Source organism: Pseudophryne corroboree, chromosome 7, assembly GCF_028390025.1.
Source record: "Pseudophryne corroboree isolate aPseCor3 chromosome 7, aPseCor3.hap2, whole genome shotgun sequence".
Taxonomy (NCBI): Eukaryota; Metazoa; Chordata; class Amphibia; order Anura; family Myobatrachidae; genus Pseudophryne; species Pseudophryne corroboree.
The window spans coordinates 231,701,258-231,728,502 of record NC_086450.1 but is presented as its reverse complement, the minus strand read 5'-3'; positions in this window follow the sequence as shown (position 1 = coordinate 231,728,502).

Below are 27,245 nucleotides of genomic sequence, written 5' to 3'. Positions count from 1 at the left end.
ACATATGCATTAAATGGTATTGAGCCACAAACCACAGACAGACTAGTAAAATAAAAACAAACTTACATGGGATTTAAACCTACGTGAGTTTTAAATTGATAGTGCAAGAATAGCACTCTACCAGCTGAGCTACCCCGTCTGCACACAAATAGCTCAAAATTTATCAGAGATTTAAGTAAATAAGCTACAATTTCCAAGGTACTAAACATGATATATTCTATGGGGTGTCTTAAGCAAGTCATTAGAATACTATACTACAAAAGTTTTAAAAGTATGCATAAAAAATTTGAGGAAACACTGAGAAAATAAAGCTATCTATTGGGTTTCACTAACAAGTACATTGGAAGACTTGACTACTGTTGTTAAAAGACATATGCATTACATGGTATTGAGCCACAAACCAGACTAGTAAAATAAAAACAAACTTACATGGGATTCGAACCTATGTGAAGCGCACATTGATAGTGCAAGACCAACACTCTACCAACTGAGCTACCCAGTCTGAACACAAATGGTACAAAATATATCAGGAATTTAAGTAAATAAGCTACAATGTCCAAGGTACTAAACATGATATATTCTATGGGGTGTCATAAGCAAGTCATTAGAATACTTTACTACAAAAGTTGTAAAAGATATGCATTAAAATTTTGAGGAAACATAGAGAAAATAAAGCTATCTATTGGGTTTCACTAACTGTTATGCACACCAGTGCCTGCAGGAAAGTACTGGTGTCAGGACTGTTATGCACTCCAGTGCCTGCAGGAATGTACTGGTGTTTGAACTGTTATGCAAAACAAATGGACTCACAGACAGACTAGGGAATATGACATAACGTACACAGAAGGTGGTAGGGTAACAAAATACACACAACGTGAACAGAGAAGCCCAGAGGCTAAGGAACTGGGTATCTCCCTTGTATTAGAACTGCTCAGATGTGAAAAGCAAGATGTTGTGTTTTAATACATAGAAAACCCGAAATGCTGTTGCTAAGGGCAACAGCAAAACCCTAAAGGGTTACCAACGGGTGTGGCAGTAAACTCCTTGGTCAGAGATGGAATGATAGACACAAGGAGATTCTCCACAATCCTAATTCTCACTTGCAGTGCACAGGTTCGGTTTACTGCCACTAAACTGACCCCTGACACCTAGCACAGTGAGACAGGATTAGACAGGCAAGTCTTAGAATACAGCCGCAAACTTGCTAAGTTCACAGAGTAGTAACAGAACCCCAGCAAGCTAAACGACTGACTCCAGTCTTACTGCTAGGTCTGGATTGGCAGAGTGTAATACCAAATCCCCAGGCCTATTTGCAGTAAGCAACAAACAAATACAAAGCTACACAGTACTGGCTAACTTTCAGAAACTGACTAACCAACAAAGATTCAGCAGCATCTGCTTACCCTGAAAAGAGGCCTTATAAAGCAGGTGCTGTCCACGCCCCACTCAGACCTCACAGACTGTGAGCACAAAAACCAGCACCGGATCCCCTGCCATGCACAGAGCCTATAACCACTGCACAGCAAAAGACCCGAACCGGAGTATCAGCTGCGCTCAGGTTACTCCGCTAGCACTTGTCTCCCGGTTGCCATGACGACGTGGCAGCACAGGGCAGGAGACCCTAACAGTACCCCCCCTCTGACGAGGGGTCAAAGAACCCCTACCACCGGGTTTATCGGGGAACTGCGAGAAGAAAGAGCGTATCAGTCTGGGGGCATGAAGATCACAACTGCGCACCCACGACCGCTCCTCCGGGCCATACCCCTTCCAGTGCACCAAAAATGACAGCCGACCCCGAACCACCTTGGAGTCAAGAATCCTTTCAACAACAAACTCCCTCTGGCCACGTATCAGAAGAGGGGAAGGTCTTCCACTGGAAGAAGGATTACTAATCGCCCGTTTTAAAAGGGAACAATGAAATGTTTTATTGATACCCAAAGAACGGGGCAGATCTAACTGAAATGCCACCGGATTGATAACCCTGGTGATCTTATAAGGGCCGATGAACCGGGGGCCTAACTTATGAGATGGCTGTCTCAACTTCAAATTCTTGGTAGACAACCAGACGAAGTCTCCTAATTTGAAGCTGCAGGGTCTTTTCCGCTTATCAAAAACCCTTTTGGTCACTAATGACACAGACACAAGGGCTTTCTTCACTTTCCGCCAAATACCTCTAAGGACCGAAACCACAGAGGAACCACCAGGCGTGGAGTCCAGGGAGTCAAAAGAATTGGCCTTAGGATGATGCCCATACACACAAAGGAAGGGAGAGATCCCTGTAGCAGAGTGAGCCGCGTTGTTATAGGCAAACTCCGCCATGGACAGATGAGCAACCCAGTCAGTCTGACACTTGGAGACATAACACCTGAGGAACTGCTCCAAGGACTGGTTCACCCTTTCAGTCTGCCCATTAGACTGCGGATGGTAGCCCGACGACAAGCTGACAGAAATCTGGAGATCGGAACAAAATGCCCTCCAGAATTTGGCCACAAACTGGGATCCGCGGTCAGAGACCACATCAAGTGGCAACCCGTGGAGACGCACAACATGCAGCATAAATAATTCAGACAGGCGTCTGGCCGATGGCAGCCCAACCAGTGGAACGAAGTGCGCCATCTTCGAAAACCTGTCAACGACAACCCAGATGGCTGTCATCCCCGAGGATTTGGGCAAGTCCACCACAAAATCCATTGAAATGTGGGTCCATGGCTTAGATGGGATAGAGAGTGGATGTAGTGGGCCAACAGGAACCCCTCTAGGAGTCTTATTTCGGGCACAGATGTCACATGCCCGAACCCACTGATCCACATCCTTAGCCACCGAGGGCCACCACACCGCCCTAGATAGCAACTCCCGAGTTCTGGCAATACCCGGGTGACCTGCAGACTTCTTGGCATGGAATTCCAGGAACACTCGCTGTCTTAACCTAGGAGGCACAAACAAAAGACCTACCGGAAGGTCTGGAGGAGCCTGCTCCTGTGCTCTAAGGACTAATGATAAGAGGTCCTGGGTAATGCCCACTTTAATACATGATGGGGAAACAATGGGCAACGGCTCCTCGGTGGTCTCCTGTATTGGAGCAAAACTCCGCGAGAGCGCATCAGCCTTGATGTTTTTTGACCCAGGGCGATATGTTATCAAAAAATTAAAGCGAGCAAAAAACAAAGCCCATCGTGCCTGCCTGGCATTGAGACGCTTCGCTGACTCTAAATATGCCAGATTCTTATGGTCAGTGAGAATTGAGACCACAAACTTAGCCCCCTCAAGCCAGTGTCTCCACTCCTCGAGTGCATCCTTAATAGCCAACAATTCCCGGTTACCCACGTCATAATTCATCTCGGCAGGCGAAAATTTACGGGAAAAGTAAGCACAGGGATGAAGGCGATTATCTGACACTCCCATCTGAGAAAGCACTGCCCCAATACCCATCTCAGAGGCATCCACCTCCACCACAAAAGGATGCTCTGGATCTGGGTGTCGCAGCACCTTGGCCGAAACAAATGCCCTTTTGAGACGGGCAAAAGCCGCTTTAGCCTCACAAGACCAGTGAGCAACATCCGCCCCTTTCTTAGTGAGTGCCACCAAGGGCGCCACTATAGACGAAAATCCAGCGATAAATCGTCTATAAAAATTCGCAAAGCCCAGGAAGCGCCTTCAAACTAGTGGGCTGCACCCAATCCAGGACTGCCTGTACCTTGGAACCCTCCATTTGGAAACCTTCTGGGGAGATAATATATCCTAGAAATGCGATTTGCTGAACTTCAAATTCGCACTTCTCCAGCTTCGCCCCAAGCCGGTGGTCTCTGAGTTTCTGGAGGACTAAGCGTACATGCTTCCGATGTTCCTCCAGGGAATGGGAGAAGATTAGGATGTCATCTAAGTATACAACTAAGAATCTATCCAAATATTCCCTGAGCACATCATTCATGAAATCCTGGAAGACTGCCGGGGCATTACAGAGCCCAAAAGGCATCACCAAATATTCATAATGCCCCGAGTGGGTATTAAAGGCAGTCTTCCATTCATCCCCCTCTCTTATTCAGATTAGATTGTACGCACCGCGTAGGTCAATCTTAGAAAAAATGGTGGCAGTACGAAGCTGGTCAAACAAGACCGAAATGAGAGGCAGTGGGTATGAGTTTTTAATCGTGATACGGTTCAATTCCCTGAAGTCGGTGCAGGGTCGCAACGAACCGTCCTTTTTACCCACGAAGAAGAACCCCGACCCAACTGGAGACTGTGAAGGTCTGATAAATCCCTTAGCCAAGTTCTCCTGAATGTACTCTGCCATAGCCTGAGTCTCAGGACGTGACAGGGAGTACAACCTGCTCTTGGGAAGCTTAGCATTTGGCAACAAATCAATGGCACAGTCATAGGAGCGATGGGGAGGTAGTACCTCTGCAACTTTTTTGGAGAACACGTCCGCAAAATCTGCATAACACCCTGGCAATCCTGGCAAACTTAGCTGCGAGAACCTGACTGGAAGGCTCAAGCAACTCCTGAAACAATCAGTACTCCAACTAAGAATCTCCCCAGAGACCCAGTCAAATTGAGGATTGTGGGCCCTTAACCAGGGTAACCCCAACACCAATGGGGCAAAAGTACAGACAGTCACATAAAAGGACAATTTTTCAGAGTGTGTGGCTCCAATAAACAAAGAAATCTGGCTAGTGCAAGAGGTAATTTTACCTTGGGATAATGGTTCCCCGTTTAACCCACAAATCTCAATTTCCGATGCCAAGGGTACTAAGGGAACAGAGTGTTTCAGGGCGAATTGGCGGTCCATAAAAACCCCGTCGGCCCCACTGTCCACAAAGGCCTCAGTCTTGACAGTTTGAATGTCACCGGAATGATAAAAGTCTTCTTGGGAAATTCTGACTTCTGGCCTGACAGGATATTTCCCATCACCCTCAGGCCCTGAAGTTTTCCGGCTTTTCTGGGCATGATACTACCACATGACCTTTATTCCCACAGTACAAACACAACCCCTGCTGTCTCCTCCGCATCTTCTCACGCGAGGAGAGGCGGGTAGCCCCAATCTGCATAGGCTCCTCGGAAAATTCCTCAGAGTCTGAGGTTCCCTTGGGAAGGAAGGAAATCTCAGTCTCCCTTTCAAGCCTACGCTCTCTCAGCCGTCTATCCACCCGGATGGATAACTGCATGAGCTGATCCAAGCTATCAGGCAAGGGATGTTGTACCAGTTGGTCCTTTATCTGGTTAGAAAGACCTCTTCGGTACTGGTGTCTCAGGGCTGGGTCATTCCACTGGGTATCATGGGCCAACCTCCGAAACTCCGTACAGTAAACCTCAACTGGCCTTCGCCCTTGCTTAAGGATCGAAATCTGAGCCTCGGCTGAGGCCGTCTTGTCAGGGTCATCATACAACATGCCCAGTGCCGTAAAAAAAGCATCAACACTTTTAAGCGACGGACAGTCAGGCTGCAACCCATATGCCCAGACCTGTGGGTCTCCTTGTAGCAAGGAAATCACTATGCCCACCCGCTGAATCTCCGACCCAGAAGACTGAGGCCTAAGCCGGAAGTATAGCTTGCAGCTCTCCTTGAAACAAAAGAACTGCGAGCGATCTCCAGAAAAACGATCCGGGAGATTTACTTTCGGCTCCTTAACCCCTGCAGGTGCTGCTGCTGCGGGAGCTCCGCCAGCAGCCTGGGAGGTGTGCATTTTAATGGACAAATCATTACATTTTTGAGTCAGGACCTGCACCTGATCAACCACCTGTTGCAACGTATTTTGAGGGGTATGCTCCATATTCCCACAAAATTTCAACAGGAGTATTGGGCTGCTGAATATGTTATGCACACCAGTGCCTGCAGGAAAGTACTGGTGTCAGGACTGTTATGCACTCCAGTGCCTGCAGGAATGTACTGGTGTTTGAACTGTTATGCAAAACAAATGGACTCACAGACAGACTAGGGAATATGACATAACGTACACAGAAGGTGGTAGGGTAACAAAATACACACAACATGAACAGAGAAGCCCAGAGGCTAAGGAACTGGGTATCTCCCTTGTATTAGAACTGCTCAGATGTGAAAAGCAAGATGTTGTGTTTTAATACATAGAAAACCCGAAATGCTGTTGCTAAGGGCAACAGCAAAACCCTAAAGGGTTACCAACGGGTGTGGCAGTAAACTCCTTGGTCAGAGATGGAATGATAGACACAAGGAGATTCTCCACAATCCTAATTCTCACTTGCAGTGCACAGGTTCGGTTTACTGCCACTAAACTGACCCCTGACACCTAGCACAGTGAGACAGGATTAGACAGGCAAGTCTTAGAATACAGCCGCAAACTTGCTAAGTTCACAGAGTAGTAACAGAACCCCAGCAAGCTAAACGACTGACTCCAGTCTTACTGCTAGGTCTGGATTGGCAGAGTGTAATACCAAATCCCCAGGCCTATTTGCAGTAAGCAACAAACAAATACAAAGCTACACAGTACTGGCTAACTTTCAGAAACTGACTAACCAACAAAGATTCAGCAGCATCTGCTTACCCTGAAAAGAGGCCTTATAAAGCAGGTGCTGTCCACGCCCCACTCAGACCTCACAGACTGTGAGCACAAAAACCAGCACCGGATCCCCTGCCATGCACAGAGCCTATAACCACTGCACAGCAAAAGACCCGAACCGGAGTATCAGCTGCGCTCAGGTTACTCCGCTAGCACTTGTCTCCCGGTTGCCATGACGACGTGGCAGCACAGGGCAGGAGACCCTAACACTAACAAGTACATTGGAAGACTTGACTACTGTTGTTAAAAGACATATGCATAACATGGTATTGAGCCACAAACCACAATGCAGACTAGTAAAATAAAAACAAACTTGCATGTGATACAAACCTATGTGAAGTTTACATTGATAGTGCAAGACCAACACTCTACCTACTGAGCTACCCCGTCTGCACACAAAAGACATAAAATATATCAGAGATTTAAGTAAAAAAGCTACAAAGTCCAAGGTACTAAACATGATATATTCTATGGGGTCTCATAAGCAAGTCATTAGAATACTTTACTACAAAAGTTGTAAAATATATGCTTTCAAAATTTGAGGAAACAAAGAGAAAATAGAGCTATCTATTGGGTTTCACTAACAAGTACATTGGAAGACTTGACTACTGTTGTTAAAAGATATGCATTACATGGTATTGAGCCACAAACCACAATGCAAACTAGTAAAATAAAAACAAACTTTCATGGCATTTGAACCTATGTGAAGCGCACATTGATAGTGCAAGACCAACACTCTACCAACTGAGCTACCCAGTCTGAACACAAATGGTCAAAAATATATCAGGAATTTAAGTAAATAAGCTACAATGTCCAAGGTACTAAACATGATATATTCTATGGGGTGTCATAAGCAAGTCATTAGAATACTTTACTACAAAAGTTGTAAAAGATATGCATTTAAAATTTGAGGAAACAAAGAGAAAATAAAGCTATCTATTGGGTTTCACTAACAAGTATATTGGAAGACTTGACTACTGTTGTTAAAAGACATATGCATTAAATGGTATTGAGCCACAAACCACAATGCAGACTAGTAAAATAAAAACAAACTTACATGGGATTTAAACCTGTGTGAGGTTTAAATTGATAGTGCAAGAATAACACTCTACCGACTGAGCTACCCCATCTGCACACAAATGGCTCAAAATTTATCAGAGATTTAAGTAAATAAGCTACAATTTCCAAGGTACTAAACATGATATATTCTATGGGGTGTCATAAGCAAGTCATTAGAATACTTTACTACAAAAGTTGTAAAAGTATGCATAAAAATTTGAGGAAACACTGAGAAAATAAAGCTATCTATTGGGTTTCACTAACAAGTACATTGGAAGACTTGACTACTGTTGTTAAATGACATATGCATTACATGGTATTGAGCCTCAAACCACAATGCAGACTAGTAAAATAAAAACAAACTTACAAGGGATACAAACCTATGTGAAGTTTACATTGATAGTGCAAAACCAACACTCTACCTACTGAGCTAGCCCGTCTGGACACAAAAGACATACAATATATAAGAGATTTAAGTAAAAAAGCTACAACGTCCAAGGTACTAAACATGATATATTCTATGGGGTCTCATAAGCAAGTCATTAGAATACTTTACTACAAAAGTTGTAAAATATATGCATTCAAAATTTGAGGAAACAAAGAGAAAATAAAGCTATCTATTGGGTTTCACTAACAAGTACAGTGGAAGACTTGACTACTGTTGTTAAAAGACATATGCATTAAATGGTATTGAGCCAAAAACCACAATGCAGACTAGTAAAATAGAAATTAACTTACATGAGATTCGAACCTATGTGAGGTGTACATTGATAGTACAATACCAACACTCTACAAACTGAGCTACCCAGTCAGAACAAAAATAGCACAAAATGTATCAGAGTTTTAAGTAAATAAGCTACAATTTCCAAGGTACTAAACATGATATATTCTATGGGGTGTCATAAGCAAGTCATTAGAATACTATACTACAAAAGTTTTAAAAGTATGCATAAAAAATTTGAGGAAACACTGAGAAAATAAAGCTATCTATTGGGTTTTACTAACAAGTACATTGGAAGACTTGACTACTGTTGTTAAAAGACATATGCATTACATGGTATTGAGCCACAAACCAGACTAGTAAAATAAAAACAAACTTACATGGCATACAAACCTATGTGAAGTTTACATTGAAAGTGCAAGACCAACACTCTACCTACTGAGCTACCCCGTCTACACACAAAAGACATAAAATATATCAGAGATTTAAGTAAATAATCTACAATGTCCAAGGTACTAAACATGATATATTATATGGGGTGTCATAAGCAAGTCATTAGAATACTTAACTACAAATGTTGTAAAAGATATGTATTCAAAATTTGAGGAAACAAAGAGAAAATAAAGCTATCTATTGGGTTTCACTAACTAGAACATTGGAAGACTTGACTACTGTTGTTAAAAGACATATGCATTACATGGTAAAGAGCCACAAATCACAATGCAGACTAGTAAAATAAAAACAAACTTTGAAGGGATTCAAACCTACGTGAGGTTCTCATTGATAGTGCAAGACCAACACTCTACCAACTGAGCTACCCAGTCTGAACACAAATGGTACAAAATATATCAGAGATTTAAGTAAATAAGCTACAATGTCCAAGGTACTAAACATGATATATTCTATGGCGTGTCATAAGCAAGTCATTAGAATACTTTACTACAAAAGTTGTAAAAGATGTGCATTAAAAATTTGAGAAAACAAAGAGAAAATAAAGCTATCTATTTGGTTTCACTAACAAGTACATTGGAAGACTTGACTACTGTTGTTAAAAGATATGCATTACATGGTATTGAGCCACAAACCACAATGCAGACTAGTAAAATAAAAACAAACTTACATGGGATACAAACCTATCTGAGGTGTACATTGATGGTGCAAGACCAACACTCTACCTACTGTGCTACCCCATCTGCACACAAAAGGCATTAAATATATCAGAGATTTAATTAAATAAGCTACAATGTCCAAGGTACTAAACATGATATATTCTATGGGGTGTCATAAGGAAATCATTAGATTACTTTATTACAAAAGTTGTAAAAGATATGCATTCCAAATTTGAGGAAACAAAGAGAAAATAAAGCTATCTATTGGGTTTCACTAACAAGTACATTGGAAGACTTGACTACTCTTGTTAAAAGATATATGCATTAAATGGTATTGAGCCATAAACCACAATGCAGACTAGTAAAATAGAAATAAACTTACATGAGATTCGAACCTTTGTGAGGTGTACATTGATAGTACAATAACAACACTCTACAAACTGAGCTACCCAGTCTGAACACAAATAGCACAAAATGTATCAGAGATTTAAGTAAATAAGCTACTATTTCCAAGGTACTAAACATGATATATTCTATGGGGTGTCATAAGCAAGTCATTAGAATACTTTACTACAAAAGTTGTAAAAGTATGCTTAAAAATTTGAGGAAACACAGAGAAAATAAAGCTATCTATTGGGTTTCACTAACAAGTACATTGGAAGACTTGACTACTGTTGTTAAAAGACATATGCATTACATGGTATTGAGCCTCAAACCACAATGCAGACTAGTAAAATAAAAACAAACTTACATGTGATACAAACCTATTTGAAGTTTACATTGATAGTGCAAGACCCACACTCTACCTACTGAGCTACACCGTCTGCACACAAAAGACGTAAAATATATCAGAGATTTAAGTAAAAAAGCTACAACGTCCAAGGTACTAAACATGATATATTCTATGGGGTCTCATAAGCAAGTCATTAGAATACTTTACTACAAAAGTTGTAAAATATATGCATTCAAAATTTGAGGAAACAAAGAGAAAATAGAGCTAACTATTGGGTTTCACTAACTAGTACATTGGAAGACTTGACTACTGTTGTTAAAAGACATATGCATTACATGGTATAGAGCCACAAATCACAATGCAGACTAGTAAAATAAAAACAAACTTTGATGGGATTCAAACCTACGTGAGGTTCTCATTGATAGTGCAAGACCAACACTCTACCAACTGAGCTAACCAGTCTGAACACAAATTGTACAAAATATATCAGAGATTTAAGTAAATAAGCTACAATGTCCAAGGTTGCTTTTCATGATATAATCTATGGGGTGTCATAAGCAAGTCATTAGAACACTTTACTACAAAAGTTGTAAAAGATGTGCATTAAAAATTTGAGGAAACAAAGAGAAAATAAAGCTATCTATTTGGTTTCACTAACAAGTACATTGGAAGACTTGACTACTGTTGTTAAAATATATGCATTACATGGTATTGAGCCACAAACCACAATGCAGACTAGTAAAATAAAAACAAACTTACATGGGATTCGAACCTATGTGAGGTGTACATTGATAGTACAAGACCAACACTCTACCAACTGAGATACCCAGTCTGAACACAAATGGCACAAAATTTATCAGAGATTTAAGTAAATAAGCTACAATTTCCAAGGTACTAAACATGATATATTCTATGGGGTGTCATAAGCAAGTCATTAGAATACTTTACTACAAAAGTTGTAAAAGTATGCATAAAAAATTTGAGGAAACAAAGAGAAAATAAAGCTATCTATTGGGTTTCACTAACAAGTACATTGGAAGACTTGACTACTGTTGTTAAAAGACATGCATTACATGGTATTGAGCCACAAACCACAATGCAGACTAGTAAAATAAAAACAAACTTAAATGGGATACAAATCTATGTGAAGTTTACATTGATAGTGCAAGACCAACACTCTACCTACTGAGCTACCCAGTCTGAACACAAATGGCACAAAATTTATCAGAGATTTAAGTAAATAAGCTACAATTTCCAAGGTACTAAACATGATATATTCTATGGGGTGTCATAAGCAAGTCATTAGAATACTTTACTACAAAAGTTGTAAAAGATATGTATTCAAAAATTGAGGAAACAAAGAGAAAATAAAGCTATCTATTGGGTTTGACTAACTAGTACATTGGAAGACTAGACTACTGTTGTTAAAAGACATATGCATTACATGGTATAGAGCCACAAATCACAATGCAGACTAGTAAAATAAAAACAAACATTGATGGGATTCAAACCTACGTGAGGTTCTCATTGTAAGTGCAAGACCAACACTCTACCAACTGAGCTACCCAGTGTGAACACGAATGGCACAAAATATATCAGAGATTTAAGTAAATAAGCTACAATGTCCAAGGTACTAATCATGATATATTCTATGGGGTGTCATAAGCAAGTCATTAGAACACTTTACTACAAAAGTTGTAAAAGATGTGCATTAAAAATTTGAGGAAACAAAGAGAAAATAAAGCTATCTATTGGGTTTCACTAACAAGTACATTGGAAGACTTGACTACTGTTGTTAAAAGATATGCATTACATGGTATTGAGCCACAAACCACAATGCAGACTAGTAAAATAAAAATACACTTATATGGGATTCAAACCTATGTGAGGTGTACATTGATAGTGCAAGACCAACCCTCTACCAACTGAGCTACCCAGTCTGAACACTAATGTTGCAAAATATATCAAGAATTTAAGTAAATAAGCTACACTGTCCAAGGTACTAAACATGATATATTCTATGGGGTGTCATAAGCAAGTCATTAGAATACTTTACTACAAAATTTGTAAAAGATATGCATTCAAATTTGAGGAAACAAAGAGAAAATAAAGCTATCTATTGGGTTTCACTAACAAGTACATTGAAAGACTTGACTACTGTTGTTAAAAGACATGCATTACATGGTATTGAGCCATAAACCACAATGCAGACTAGTAAAATAGAAATAAACTTACATGGGATTCGAACCTAGGTGAGGTGTACATTGATAGTACAATACCAACACTCTACAAACTGAGCTACCCAGTCTGAACACAAATGGCACAAAATTTATCAGATATTTAAGTAAATAAGCTACAATTTCCAAGGTACTAAACATGATATATTCTATGGGGTGTCATAAGCAAGTCATTAGAATACTTTACTACAAAAGTTGTAAAAGTATGCATAAAAAATTTGAGGAAACAAAGAGAAAATAAAGCTATCTATTGGGTTTCACTAACAAGTATATTGGAAGACTTGACTACTGTTGTTAAAAGACATATGCATTAAATGGTATTGAGCCACAAACCACAATGCAGACTAGTAAAATAAAAACAAACTTACATGGGATTTAAACCTGTGTGAGGTTTAAATTGATAGTGCAAGAATAACACTCTACCGACTGAGCTACCCCATCTGCACACAAATGGCTCAAAATTTATCAGAGATTTAAGTAAATAAGCTACAATTTCCAAGGTACTAAACATGATATATTCTATGGGGTGTCATAAGCAAGTCATTAGAATACTTTACTACAAAAGTTGTAAAAGTATGCATAAAAATTTGAGGAAACACTGAGAAAATAAAGCTATCTATTGGGTTTCACTAACAAGTACATTGGAAGACTTGACTACTGTTGTTAAATGACATATGCATTACATGGTATTGAGCCTCAAACCACAATGCAGACTAGTAAAATAAAAACAAACTTCCAAGGGATACAAACCTATGTGAAGTTTACATTGATAGTGCAAAACCAACACTCTACCTACTGAGCTAGCCCGTCTGGACACAAAAGACATACAATATATCAGAGATTTAAGAAAAAAAGCTACAACGTCCAAGGTACTAAACATGATATATTCTATGGGGTCTCATAAGCAAGTCATTAGAATACTTTACTACAAAAGTTGTAAAATATATGCATTCAAAATTTGAGGAAACAAAGAGAAAATAAAGCTATCTATTGGGTTTCACTAACAAGTACAGTGGAAGACTTGACTACTGTTGTTAAAAGACATATGCATTAAATGGTATTGAGCCAAAAACCACAATGCAGACTAGTAAAATAGAAATAAACTTACATGAGATTCGAACCTATGTGAGGTGTACATTGATAGTACAATACCAACACTCTACAAACTGAGCTACCCAGTCAGAACAAAAATAGCACAAAATGTATCAGAGTTTTAAGTAAATAAGCTACAATTTCCAAGGTACTAAACATGATATATTCTATGGGGTGTCATAAGCAAGTCATTAGAATACTATACTACAAAAGTTTTAAAAGTATGCATAAAAAATTTGAGGAAACACTGAGAAAATAAAGCTATCTATTGGGTTTTACTAACAAGTACATTGGAAGACTTGACTACTGTTGTTAAAAGACATATGCATTACATGGTATTGAGCCACAAACCAGACTAGTAAAATAAAAACAAACTTACATGGCATACAAACCTATGTGAAGTTTACATTGAAAGTGCAAGACCAACACTCTACCTACTGAGCTACCCCGTCTACACACAAAAGACATAAAATATATCAGAGATTTAAGTAAATAATCTACAATGTCCAAGGTACTAAACATGATATATTATATGGGGTGTCATAAGCAAGTCATTAGAATACTTAACTACAAATGTTGTAAAAGATATGTATTCAAAATTTGAGGAAACAAAGAGAAAATAAAGCTATCTATTGGGTTTCACTAACTAGAACATTGGAAGACTTGACTACTGTTGTTAAAAGACATATGCATTACATGGTAAAGAGCCACAAATCACAATGCAGACTAGTAAAATAAAAACAAACTTTGAAGGGATTCAAACCTACGTGAGGTTCTCATTGATAGTGCAAGACCAACACTCTACCAACTGAGCTACCCAGTCTGAACACAAATGGTACAAAATATATCAGAGATTTAAGTAAATAAGCTACAATGTCCAAGGTACTAAACATGATATATTCTATGGCGTGTCATAAGCAAGTCATTAGAATACTTTACTACAAAAGTTGTAAAAGATGTGCATTAAAAATTTGAGAAAACAAAGAGAAAATAAAGCTATCTATTTGGTTTCACTAACAAGTACATTGGAAGACTTGACTACTGTTGTTAAAAGATATGCATTACATGGTATTGAGCCACAAACCACAATGCAGACTAGTAAAATAAAAACAAACTTACATGGGATACAAACCTATCTGAGGTGTACATTGATGGTGCAAGACCAACACTCTACCTACTGTGCTACCCCATCTGCACACAAAAGACATTAAATATATCAGAGATTTAATTAAATAAGCTACAATGTCCAAGGTACTAAACATGATATATTCTATGGGGTGTCATAAGGAAATCATTAGATTACTTTATTACAAAAGTTGTAAAAGATATGCATTCCAAATTTGAGGAAACAAAGAGAAAATAAAGCTATCTATTGGGTTTCACTAACAAGTACATTGGAAGACTTGACTACTCTTGTTAAAAGATATATGCATTAAATGGTATTGAGCCATAAACCACAATGCAGACTAGTAAAATAGAAATAAACTTACATGAGATTCGAACCTTTGTGAGGTGTACATTGATAGTACAATACCAACACTCTACAAACTGAGCTACCCAGTCTGAACACAAATAGCACAAAATGTATCAGAGATTTAAGTAAATAAGCTACAATTTCCAAGGTACTAAACATGATATATTCTATGGGGTGTCATAAGCAAGTCATTAGAATACTTTACTACAAAAGTTGTAAAAGATATGCATAAAAAATTTGAGGAAACACAGAGAAAATAAAGCTATCTATTGGGTTTCACTAACAAGTACATTGGAAGACTTGACTACTGTTGTTAAAAGACATATGCATTACATGGTATTGAGCCTCAAACCACAATGCAGACTAGTAAAATAAAAACAAACTTACATGTGATACAAACCTATTTGAAGTTTACATTGATAGTGCAAGACCAACACTCTACCTACTGAGCTACACCGTCTGCACACAAAAGACGTAAAATATATCAGAGATTTAAGTAAAAAAGCTACAACGTCCAAGGTACTAAACATGATATATTCTATGGGGTCTCATAAGCAAGTCATTAGAATACTTTACTACAAAAGTTGTAAAATATATGCATTCAAAATTTGAGGAAACAAAGAGAAAATAGAGCTATCTATTGGGTTTCACTAACTAGTACATTGGAAGACTTGACTACTGTTGTTAAAAGACTTATGCATTACATGGTATAGAGCCACAAATCACAATGCAGACTAGTAAAATAAAAACAAACTTTGATGGGATTCAAACCTACGTGAGGTTCTCATTGATAGTGCAAGACCAACACTCTACCAACTGAGCTACCCAGTCTGAACACAAATTGTACAAAATATATCAGAGATTTAAGTAAATAAGCTACAATGTCCAAGGTTGCTTTTCATGATATAATCTATGGGGTGTCATAAGCAAGTCATTAGAACACTTTACTACAAAAGTTGTAAAAGATGTGCATTAAAAATTTGAGGAAACAAAGAGAAAATAAAGCTATCTATTTGGTTTCACTAACAAGTACATTGGAAGACTTGACTACTGTTGTTAAAATATATGCATTACATGGTATTGAGCCACAAACCACAATGCAGACTAGTAAAATAAAAACAAACTTACATGGGATTCGAACCTATGTGAGGTGTACATTGATAGTACAAGACCAACACTCTACCAACTGAGATACCCAGTCTGAACACAAATGGCACAAAATTTATCAGAGATTTAAGTAAATAAGCTACAATTTCCAAGGTACTAAACATGATATATTCTATGGGGTGTCATAAGCAAGTCATTAGAATACTTTACTACAAAAGTTGTAAAAGTATGCATAAAAAATTTGAGGAAACAAAGAGAAAATAAAGCTATCTATTGGGTTTCACTAACAAGTACATTGGAAGACTTGACTACTGTTGTTAAAAGACATGCATTACATGGTATTGAGCCACAAACCACAATGCAGACTAGTAAAATAAAAACAAACTTAAATGGGATACAAATCTATGTGAAGTTTACATTGATAGTGCAAGACCAACACTCTACCTACTGAGCTACCCCGTCTGCACACAAAAGACAAAAAATATATCAGAGATTTAAGTAAAAAAGCTACAACGTCCAAGGTACTAAACATAATATATTCTATGGGGTATCATAAGCAAGTCATTAGAATACTTTACTACAAAAGTTGTAAAAGATATGCATTCAAAATTTGAGGAAACAAAGAGAAAATAAAGATATCTATTGGGTTTCACTAACAAGTACATTGGAAGACTTGACTACTGTTGTTAAAAGACATATGCATTACATGGTATTGAGCCACAAACCACAATTCAGACTAGTAAAATAAAAACAAACTTATATGGGATACAAACCTATGTGATGTGTACATTGATAATGCAAGACCAACATTCTACCAACTGAGCTACCCAGTCTGAACACAAATGGCCCAAAATATATCAGAGATTTAAGTAAATAATCTACAATGTCCAAGGTACTAAACATGATATATTCTATGGGGTGTCATAAGTAAGTCATTAGAATACTTTACTACAAAAGTTGTAAAAGATATGTATTCAAAAATTGAGGAAACAAAGAGAAAATAAAGCTATCTATTGGATTTCACTAACTAGTACATTGGAAAACTAGACTACTGTTGTTAAAAGACATGTGCATTACATGGTATAGAGCCACAAATCACAATGCAGACTAGTAAAATAAAAACAAACTTTGATGGGATACAAACCTATGTGAGGTTCTCATTGACAGTGCAAGACCAACACTCTACCAACTGAGCTACCCAGTCTGAACACTAATGTTGCAAAATATATCAAGAATTTAAGTAAATAAGCTACACTGTCCAAGGTACTAAACATGATATATTCTATGGGGTGTCATAAGCAAGTCATTAGAATACTTTACTACAAAATTTGTAAAAGATATGCATTCAAATTTGAGGAAACAAAGAGAAAATAAAGCTATCTATTGGGTTTCACTAACAAGTACATTGAAAGACTTGACTACTGTTGTTAAAAGACATGCATTACATGGTATTGAGCCATAAACCACAATGCAGACTAGTAAAATAAAAATAAACTTACATGGGATTCGAACCTAGGTGAGGTGTACATTGATAGTACAATACCAACACTCTACAAACTGAGCTACCCAGTCTGAACACAAATGGCACAAAATTTATCAGAGATTTAAGTAAATAAGCTACAATTTCCAAGGTACTAAACATGATATATTCTATGGGGTGTCATAAGCAAGTCATTAGAATACTTTACTACAAAAGTTGTAAAAGATATGTTTTCAAAAATTGAGGAAACAAAGAGAAAATAAAGCTATCTATTGGGTTTGACTAACTAATACATTGGAAGACTAGACTACTGTTGTTAAAAGACATATGCATTACATGGTATAGAGCCACAAATCACAATGCAGACTAGTAAAATAAAAACAAACATTGATGGGATTCAAACCTACGTGAGGTTCTCATTGATAGTGCAAGACCAACACTCTACCAACTGAGCTACCCAGTGTGAACACAAATGGCACAAAATATATCAGAGATTTAAGTAAATAATTTACAATGTCCAAGGTGCTAATCATGATATATTCTATGGGGTGTCATAAGCAAGTCATTAGAACACTTTACTACAAAAGTTGTAAAAGATGTGCATTAAAAATTTGAGGAAACAAAGAGAAAATAAAGCTATCTATTGGGTTTCACTAACAAGTACATTGGAAGACTTGACTACTGTTGTTAAAAGATATGCATTACATGGTATTGAGCCACAAACCACAATGCAGACTAGTAAAATAAAAATACACTTACATGGGATTCAAACCTATGTGAGGTGTACATTGATAGTGCAAGATCAACCCTCTACCAACTGAGCTACCCAGTCTGAACACTAATGTTGCAAAATATATCAAGAATTTAAGTAAATAAGCTACACTGTCCAAGGTACTAAACATGATATATTCTATGGGGTGTCATAAGCAAGTCATTAGAATACTTTACTACAAAATTTGTAAAAGATATGCATTCAAATTTGAGGAAACAAAGAGAAAATAAAGCTATCTATTGGGTTTCACTAACAAGTACATTGAAAGACTTGACTACTGTTGTTAAAAGACATGCATTACATGGTATTGAGCCATAAACCACAATGCAGACTAGTAAAATAGAAATAAACTTACATGGGATTCGAACCTAGGTGAGGTGTACATTGATAGTACAATACCAACACTCTACAAACTGAGCTACCCAGTCTGAACACAAATGGCACAAAATTTATCAGAGATTTAAGTAAATAAGCTACAATTTCCAAGGTACTAAACATGATATATTCTATGGGGTGTCATAAGCAAGTCATTAGAATACTTTACTACAAAAGTTGTAAAAGTATGCATAAAAAATTTGAGGAAACAAAGAGAAAATAAAGCTATCTATTGGGTTTCACTAACAAGTACATTGGAAGACTTGACTACTGTTGTTAAAAGACATATGCATTACATGGTATTGAGCCACAAACCACAATGCAGACTAGTAAAATAAAAACAAACTTAAATGGGATACAAATCTATGTGAAGTTTACATTGATAGTGCAAGACCAACACTCTACCTACTGAGCTACCCCGTCTGCACACAAAAGACAAAAAATATATCAGAGATTTAAGTAAAAAAGCTACAACGTCCAAGGTACTAAACATAATATATTCTATGGGGTATCATAAGCAAGTCATTAGAATACTTTACTACAAAGTTGTGAAAGATATGCATTCAAAATTTGAGGAAACAAAGAGAAAATAAAGCTATCTATTGGGTTTCACTAACAAGTACATTGGAAGACTAGACTACTGTTGTTAAAAGACATATGCATTACATGGTATAGAGCCACAAATCACAATGCAGACTAGTAAAATAAAAACAAACATTGATGGGATTCAAACCTACGTGAGGTTCTCATTGTAAGTGCAAGACCAACACTCCACCAACTGAGCTACCCAGTGTGAACATGAATGGCACAAAATATATCAGAGATTTAAGTAAATAAGCTACAATGTCCAAGGTACTAATCATGATATATTCTATGGGGTGTCATAAGCTAGTCATTAGAACACTTTACTACAAAAGTTGTAAAAGATGTGCATTAAAAATTTGAGGAAACAAAGAGAAAATAAAGCTATCTATTGGGTTTCACTAACAAGTACATTGGAAGACTTGACTACTGTTGTTAAAAGATATGCATTACATGGTATTGAGCCACAAACCACAATGCAGACTAGTAAAATAAAAATACACTTACATGGGATTCAAACCTATGTGAGGTGTACATTGATAGTGCAAGACCAACCCTCTACCAACTGAGCTACCCAGTCTGAACACTAATGTTGCAAAATATATCAAGAATTTAAGTAAATAAGCTACACTGTCCAAGGTACTAAACATGATATATTCTATGGGGTGTCATAAGCAAGTCATTAGAATACTTTACTACAAAATTTGTAAAAGATATGCATTCAAATTTGAGGAAACAAAGAGAAAATAAAGCTATCTATTGGGTTTCACTAACAAGTACATTGAAAGACTTGACTACTGTTGTTAAAAGACATGCATTACATGGTATTGAGCCATAAACCACAATGCAGACTAGTAAAATAGAAATAAACTTACATGGGATTCGAACCTAGGTGAAGTGTACATTGATAGTACAATACCAACACTCTACAAACTGAGCTACCCAGTCTGAACACAAATGGAACAAAATTTATCAGAGATTTAAGTAAATAAGCTACAATTTCCAAGGTACTAAACATGATATATTCTATGGGGTGTCATAAGCAAGTCATTAGAATACTTTACTACAAAAGTTGTAAAAGTATGCATAAAAAATTTGAGGAAACAAAGAGAAAATAAAGCTATCTATTGGGTTTCACTAACAAGTACATTGGAAGACTTGACTACTGTTGTTAAAAGACATATGCATTACATGGTATTGAGCCACAAACCACAATGCAGACTAGTAAAATAAAAACAAACTTAAATGGGATACAAATCTATGTGAAGTTTACATTGATAGTGCAAGACCAACACTCTACCTACTGAGCTACCCCGTCTGCACACAAAAGACAAAAAATATATCAGAGATTTAAGTAAAAAAGCTACAACGTCCAAGGTACTAAACATAATATATTCTATGGGGTATCATAAGCAAGTCATTAGAATACTTTACTACAAAGTTGTGAAAGATATGCATTCAAAATTTGAGGAAACAAAGAGAAAATAAAGCTATCTATTGGGTTTCACTAACAAGTACATTGGAAGACTAGACTACTGTTGTTAAAAGACATATGCATTACATGGTATAGAGCCACAAATCACAATGCAGACTAGTAAAATAAAAACAAACATTGATGGGATTCAAACCTACGTGAGGTTCTCATTGTAAGTGCAAGACCAACACTCTACCAACTGAGCTACCCAGTGTGAACACGAATGGCACAAAATATATCAGAGATTTAAGTAAATAAGCTACAATGTCCAAGGTACTAATCATGATATATTCTATGGGGTGTCATAAGCAAGTCATTAGAATACTTTACTACAAAAGTTGTAAAAGATGTGCATTAAAAATTTGAGGAAACAAAGAGAAAATAAAGCTATCTATTGGGTTTCACTAACAAGTACATTGGAAGACTTGACTACTGTTGTTAAAAGATATGCATTACATGGTATTGAGCCACAAACCACAATGCAGACTAGTAAAATAAAAATACACTTACATGGGATTCAAACCTATGTGAGGTGTACATTGCTAGTGCAAGACCAACCCTCTACCAACTGAGCTACCCAGTCTGAACACTAATGTTGCAAAATATATCAAGAATTTAAGTAAATAAGCTACACTGTCCAAGGTACTAAACATGATATATTCTATGGGGTGTCATAAGCAAGTCATTAGAATACTTTACTACAAAATTTGTAAAAGATATGCATTAAAAATTTGAGGAAACAAAGAGAAAATAAAGCTATCTATTGGGTTTCACTAACAAGTACATTGGAAGACTTGACTACTGTTGTTAAAAGATATGCATTACATGGTATTGAGCCACAAACCACAATGCAGACTAGTAAAATAAAAATACACTTACATGGGATTCAAACCTATGTGAGGTGTACATTGATAGTGCAAGACCAACCCTCTACCAACTGAGCTACCCAGTCTGAACACTAATGTTGCAAAATATATCAAGAATTTAAGTAAATAAGCTACACTGTCCAAGGTACTAAACATGATATATTCTATGGGGTGTCATAAGCAAGTCATTAGAATACTTTACTACAAAATTTGTAAAAGATATGCATTCAAATTTGAGGAAACAAAGAGAAAATAAAGCTATCTATTGGGTTTCACTAACAAGTACATTGAAAGACTTGACTACTGTTGTTAAAAGACATGCATTACATGGTATTGAGCCATAAACCACAATGCAGACTAGTAAAATAGAAATAAACTTACATGGGATTCGAACCTAGGTGAGGTGTACATTGATAGTACAATACCAACACTCTACAAACTGAGCTACCCAGTCTGAACACAAATTGCACAAAATTTATCAGAGATTTAAGTAAATAAGCTACAATTTCCAAGGTACTAAACATGATATATTCTATGGGGTGTCATAAGCAAGTCATTAGAATACTTTACTACAAAAGTTGTAAAAGTATGCATAAAAAATTTGAGGAAACAAAGAGAAAATAAAGCTATCTATTGGGTTTCACTAACAAGTACATTGGAAGACTTGACTACTGTTGTTAAAAGACATATGTATTACATGGTATTGAGCCACAAACCACAATGCAGACTAGTAAAATAAAAACAAACTTAAATGGGATACAAATCTATGTGAAGTTTACATTGATAGTGCAAGACCAACACTCTACCTACTGAGCTACCCCGTCTGCACACAAAAGACAAAAAATATATCAGAGATTTAAGTAAAAAAGCTACAACGTCCAAGGTACTAAACATAATATATTCTATGGGGTATCATAAGCAAGTCATTAGAATACTTTACTACAAAGTTGTGAAAGATATGCATTCAAAATTTGAGGAAACAAAGAGAAAATAAAGCTATCTATTGGGTTTCACTAACAAGTACATTGGAAGACTAGACTACTGTTGTTAAAAGACATATGCATTACATGGTATAGAGCCACAAATCACAATGCAGACTAGTAAAATAAAAACAAACATTGATGGGATTCAAACCTACGTGAGGTTCTCATTGTAAGTGCAAGACCAACACTCTACCAACTGAGCTACCCAGTGTGAACACGAATGGCACAAAATATATCAGAGATTTAAGTAAATAAGCTACAATGTCCAAGGTACTAATCATGATATATTCTATGGGGTGTCATAAGCTAGTCATTAGAACACTTTACTACAAAAGTTGTAAAAGATGTGCATTAAAAATTTGAGGAAACAAAGAGAAAATAAAGCTATCTATTGGGTTTCACTAACAAGTACATTGGAAGACTTGACTACTGTTGTTAAAAGATATGCATTACATGGTATTGAGCCACAAACCACAATGCAGACTAGTAAAATAAAAATACACTTACATGGGATTCAAACCTATGTGAGGTGTACATTGATAGTGCAAGACCAACCCTCTACCAACTGAGCTACCCAGTCTGAACACTAATGTTGCAAAATATATCAAGAATTTAAGTAAATAAGCTACACTGTCCAAGGTACTAAACATGATATATTCTATGGGGTGTCATAAGCAAGTCATTAGAATACTTTACTACAAAATTTGTAAAAGATATGCATTCAAATTTGAGGAAACAAAGAGAAAATAAAGCTATCTATTGGGTTTCACTAACAAGTACATTGAAAGACTTGACTACTGTTGTTAAAAGACATGCATTACATGGTATTGAGCCATAAACCACAATGCAGACTAGTAAAATAGAAATAAACTTACATGGGATTCGAACCTAGGTGAGGTGTACATTGATAGTACAATACCAACACTCTACAAACTGAGCTACCCAGTCTGAACACAAATGGCACAAAATTTATCAGAGATTTAAGTAAATAAGCTACAATTTCCAAGGTACTAAACATGATATATTCTATGGGGTGTCATAAGCAAGTCATTAGAATACTTTACTACAAAAGTTGTAAAAGTATGCATAAAAAATTTGAGGAAACAAAGAGAAAATAAAGCTATCTATTGGGTTTCACTAACAAGTACATTGGAAGACTTGACTACTGTTGTTAAAAGACATATGCATTACATGGTATTGAGCCACAAACCACAATGCAGACTAGTAAAATAAAAACAAACTTAAATGGGATACAAATCTATGTGAAGTTTACATTGATAGTGCAAGACCAACACTCTACCTACTGAGCTACCCCGTCTGCACACAAAAGACAAAAAATATATCAGAGATTTAAGTAAAAAAGCTACAACGTCCAAGGTACTAAACATAATATATTCTATGGGGTATCATAAGCAAGTCATTAGAATACTTTACTACAAAGTTGTGAAAGATATGCATTCAAAATTTGAGGAAACAAAGAGAAAATAAAGCTATCTATTGGGTTTCACTAACAAGTACATTGGAAGACTTGACTACTGTTGTTAAAAGACATATGCATTACATGGTATTGAGCCACAAACCACAATTCAGACTAGTAAAATAAAAACAAACTTATATGGGATACAAACCTATGTGATGTGTACATTGATAGTGCAAGACCAACACTCTACCAACTGAGCTACCCAGTCTGAACACAAATGACACAAAATATATCAGAGATTTAAGTAAATAATCTACAATGTCCAAGGTACTAAACATGATATATTCTATGGGGTGTCATAAGTAAGTCATTAGAATACTTTACTACAAAAGTTGTAAAAGATATGTATTCAAAAATTGAGGAAACAAAGAGAAAAAAAAACTATCTATTGGGTTTCACTAACTAGTACATTGGAAGACTAGACTACTGTTGTTAAAAGACATGTGCATTACATGGTATAGAGCCACAAATCACAATGCAGACAAGTAAAATAAAAACAAACTTTGATGGGATTCAAACCTACATGAGGTTCTCAATGATAGTGCAAGACCAACACTCTACCAACTGAGCTACCCAGTCAGAACACTAATGTTGGAAAATTTATCAGGAATTTAAGTAAATAAGCTACAATGTCCAAGGTACTAAACATTATATATTCTATGGGGTGTCATAAGCAAGTCATTAGAATACTTTACTACAAAAGATGTAAAAGATATGCATTCAAAATTTGAGGAAACAAAGAGAAAATAAAGCTATCTATTGGGTTTCACTAACAAGTACATTGGAAGACTTGACTACTGTTGTTAAAAGACATATGCATTACATGGTATTGAGCCACAAACCACAATTCAGACTAGTAAAATAAAAACAAACTTATATGGGATACAAACCTATGTGATGTGTACATTGATAGTGCAAGACCAACACTCTACCAACTGAGCTACCCAGTCTGAACACAAATGGCACAAAATATATCAGAGATTTAAGTAAATAATCTACAATGTCCAAGGTACTAAACATGATATATTCTATGGGGTGTCATAAGCAAGTCATTAGAATACTTTACTACAAAAGTTGTAAAAGATATGTATTCAAAAATTGAGGAAACAAAGAGAAAATAAAGCTATCTATTGGGTTTCACTAACAAGTACATTGGAAGACTTGACTACTGTTGTTAAAAGACATGCATTACATGGTATTGAGCCACAAACCACAATGCAGACTAGTAAAATAAAAACAAACTTAAATGGGATACAAATCTATGTGAAGTTTACATTGATAGTGCAAGACCAACACTCTACCTACTGAGCTACCCCGTCTGCACACAAAAGACAAAAAATATATCAGAGATTTAAGTAAAAAAGCTACAACGTCCAAGGTACTAAACATAATATATTCTATGGGGTATCATAAGCAAGTCATTAGAATACTTTACTACAAAGTTGTGAAAGATATGCATTCAAAATTTGAGGAAACAAAGAGAAAATAAAGCTATCTATTGGGTTTCACTAACAAGTACATTGAAAGACTTGAATAATGTTGTTAAAAGACATGCATTACATGGTATTGAGCCATAAACCACAATTCAGACTATTAAATAAAAACAAACTTATATGGGATACAAACCTATGTGATGTGTACATTGATAGTGCAAGACCAACACTCTACCAACTGAGCTACCCAGTATGAACACTAATGTTGGAAAATTTATCAGGAATTTAAGTAAATAAGCTACAATGTCCAAGGTACTAAACATGATATATTCTATGGGGTGTCATAAGCAAGTCATTAGAATACTTTACTACAAAAGTTGTAAAAGATATGCATTCAAAATTTGAGGAAACAAAGAGAAAATAAAGCTATCTATTGGGTTTCACTAACAAGTACATTGAAAGACTTGAATAATGTTGTTAAAAGACATGCATTACATGGTATTGAGCCATAAACCACAATTCAGACTATTAAATAAAAACAAACTTATATGGGATACAAACCTATGTGATGTGTACATTGATAGTGCAAGACCAACACTCTACCAACTGAGCTACCCAGTCTGAACACAAATGGCACAAAATATATCAGAGATTTAAGTAAATAATCTACAATGTCCAAGGTACTAAACATGATATATTCTATGGGGTGTCATAAGCAAGTCATTAGAATACTTTACTACAAAAGTTGTAAAAGATATGTATTAAAAAATTGAGGAAACAAAGAGAAAATAAAGCTATCTATTGGGTTTCACTAACTAGTACATTGGAATCCTTGACTACTGTTGTTAAAAGACATATGCATTACATGGTATAGAGCCACAAATCACAATGCAGACTAGTAAAATAAAAACAAACTTAGATGGGATTCAAACCTACGTGAGCTTCTCATTGATAGTGCAAGACCAACCCTCTACCAACTGATTCACACAGTCTGAACACTAATGTTGCAAAATATATCAAGAATTTAAGTAAATAAGCTACAATGTCCAAGGTACTAAACATGATATATTCTATGGGGTGTCATAAGCAAGTCATTAGAATACTTTACTACAAAATTTGTAAAAGATATGCATTAAAAATTTGAGGAAACAAAGAGAAAATAAAGCTATCTATTGGGTTTCACTAACAAGTACATTGAAAGACTTGACTACTGTTGTTAAAAGACATGCATTACATGGTATTGAGCCATAAACCACAATGCAGACTAGTAAAATAGAAATAAACTTACTTGGGATTCGAACCTAGGTGAGGTGTACATTGATAGTACAATATCAACACTCTACAAACTGAGCTACCCAGTCTGAACACAAATGGCACAAAATTTATCAGAGATTAAATAAATAATCTACAATGTCCAAGGTACTAAACATGATATATTCTATGGGGTGTCATAAGCAAGTCATTAGAATACTTTACTACAAAAGTTGTAAAAGATATGTATTAAAAAATTGAGGAAACAAAGAGAAAATAAAGCTATCTATTGGGTTTCACTAACTAGTACATTGGAAGCCTTGACTACTGTTGTTAAAAGACATATGCATTACATGGTATAGAGCCACAAATCACAATGCAGACTAGTAAAATAAAAACAAACTTAGATGGGATTCAAACCTACGTGAGCTTCTCATTGATAGTGCAAGACCAACCCTCTACCAACTGATTCACCCTGTCTGAACAC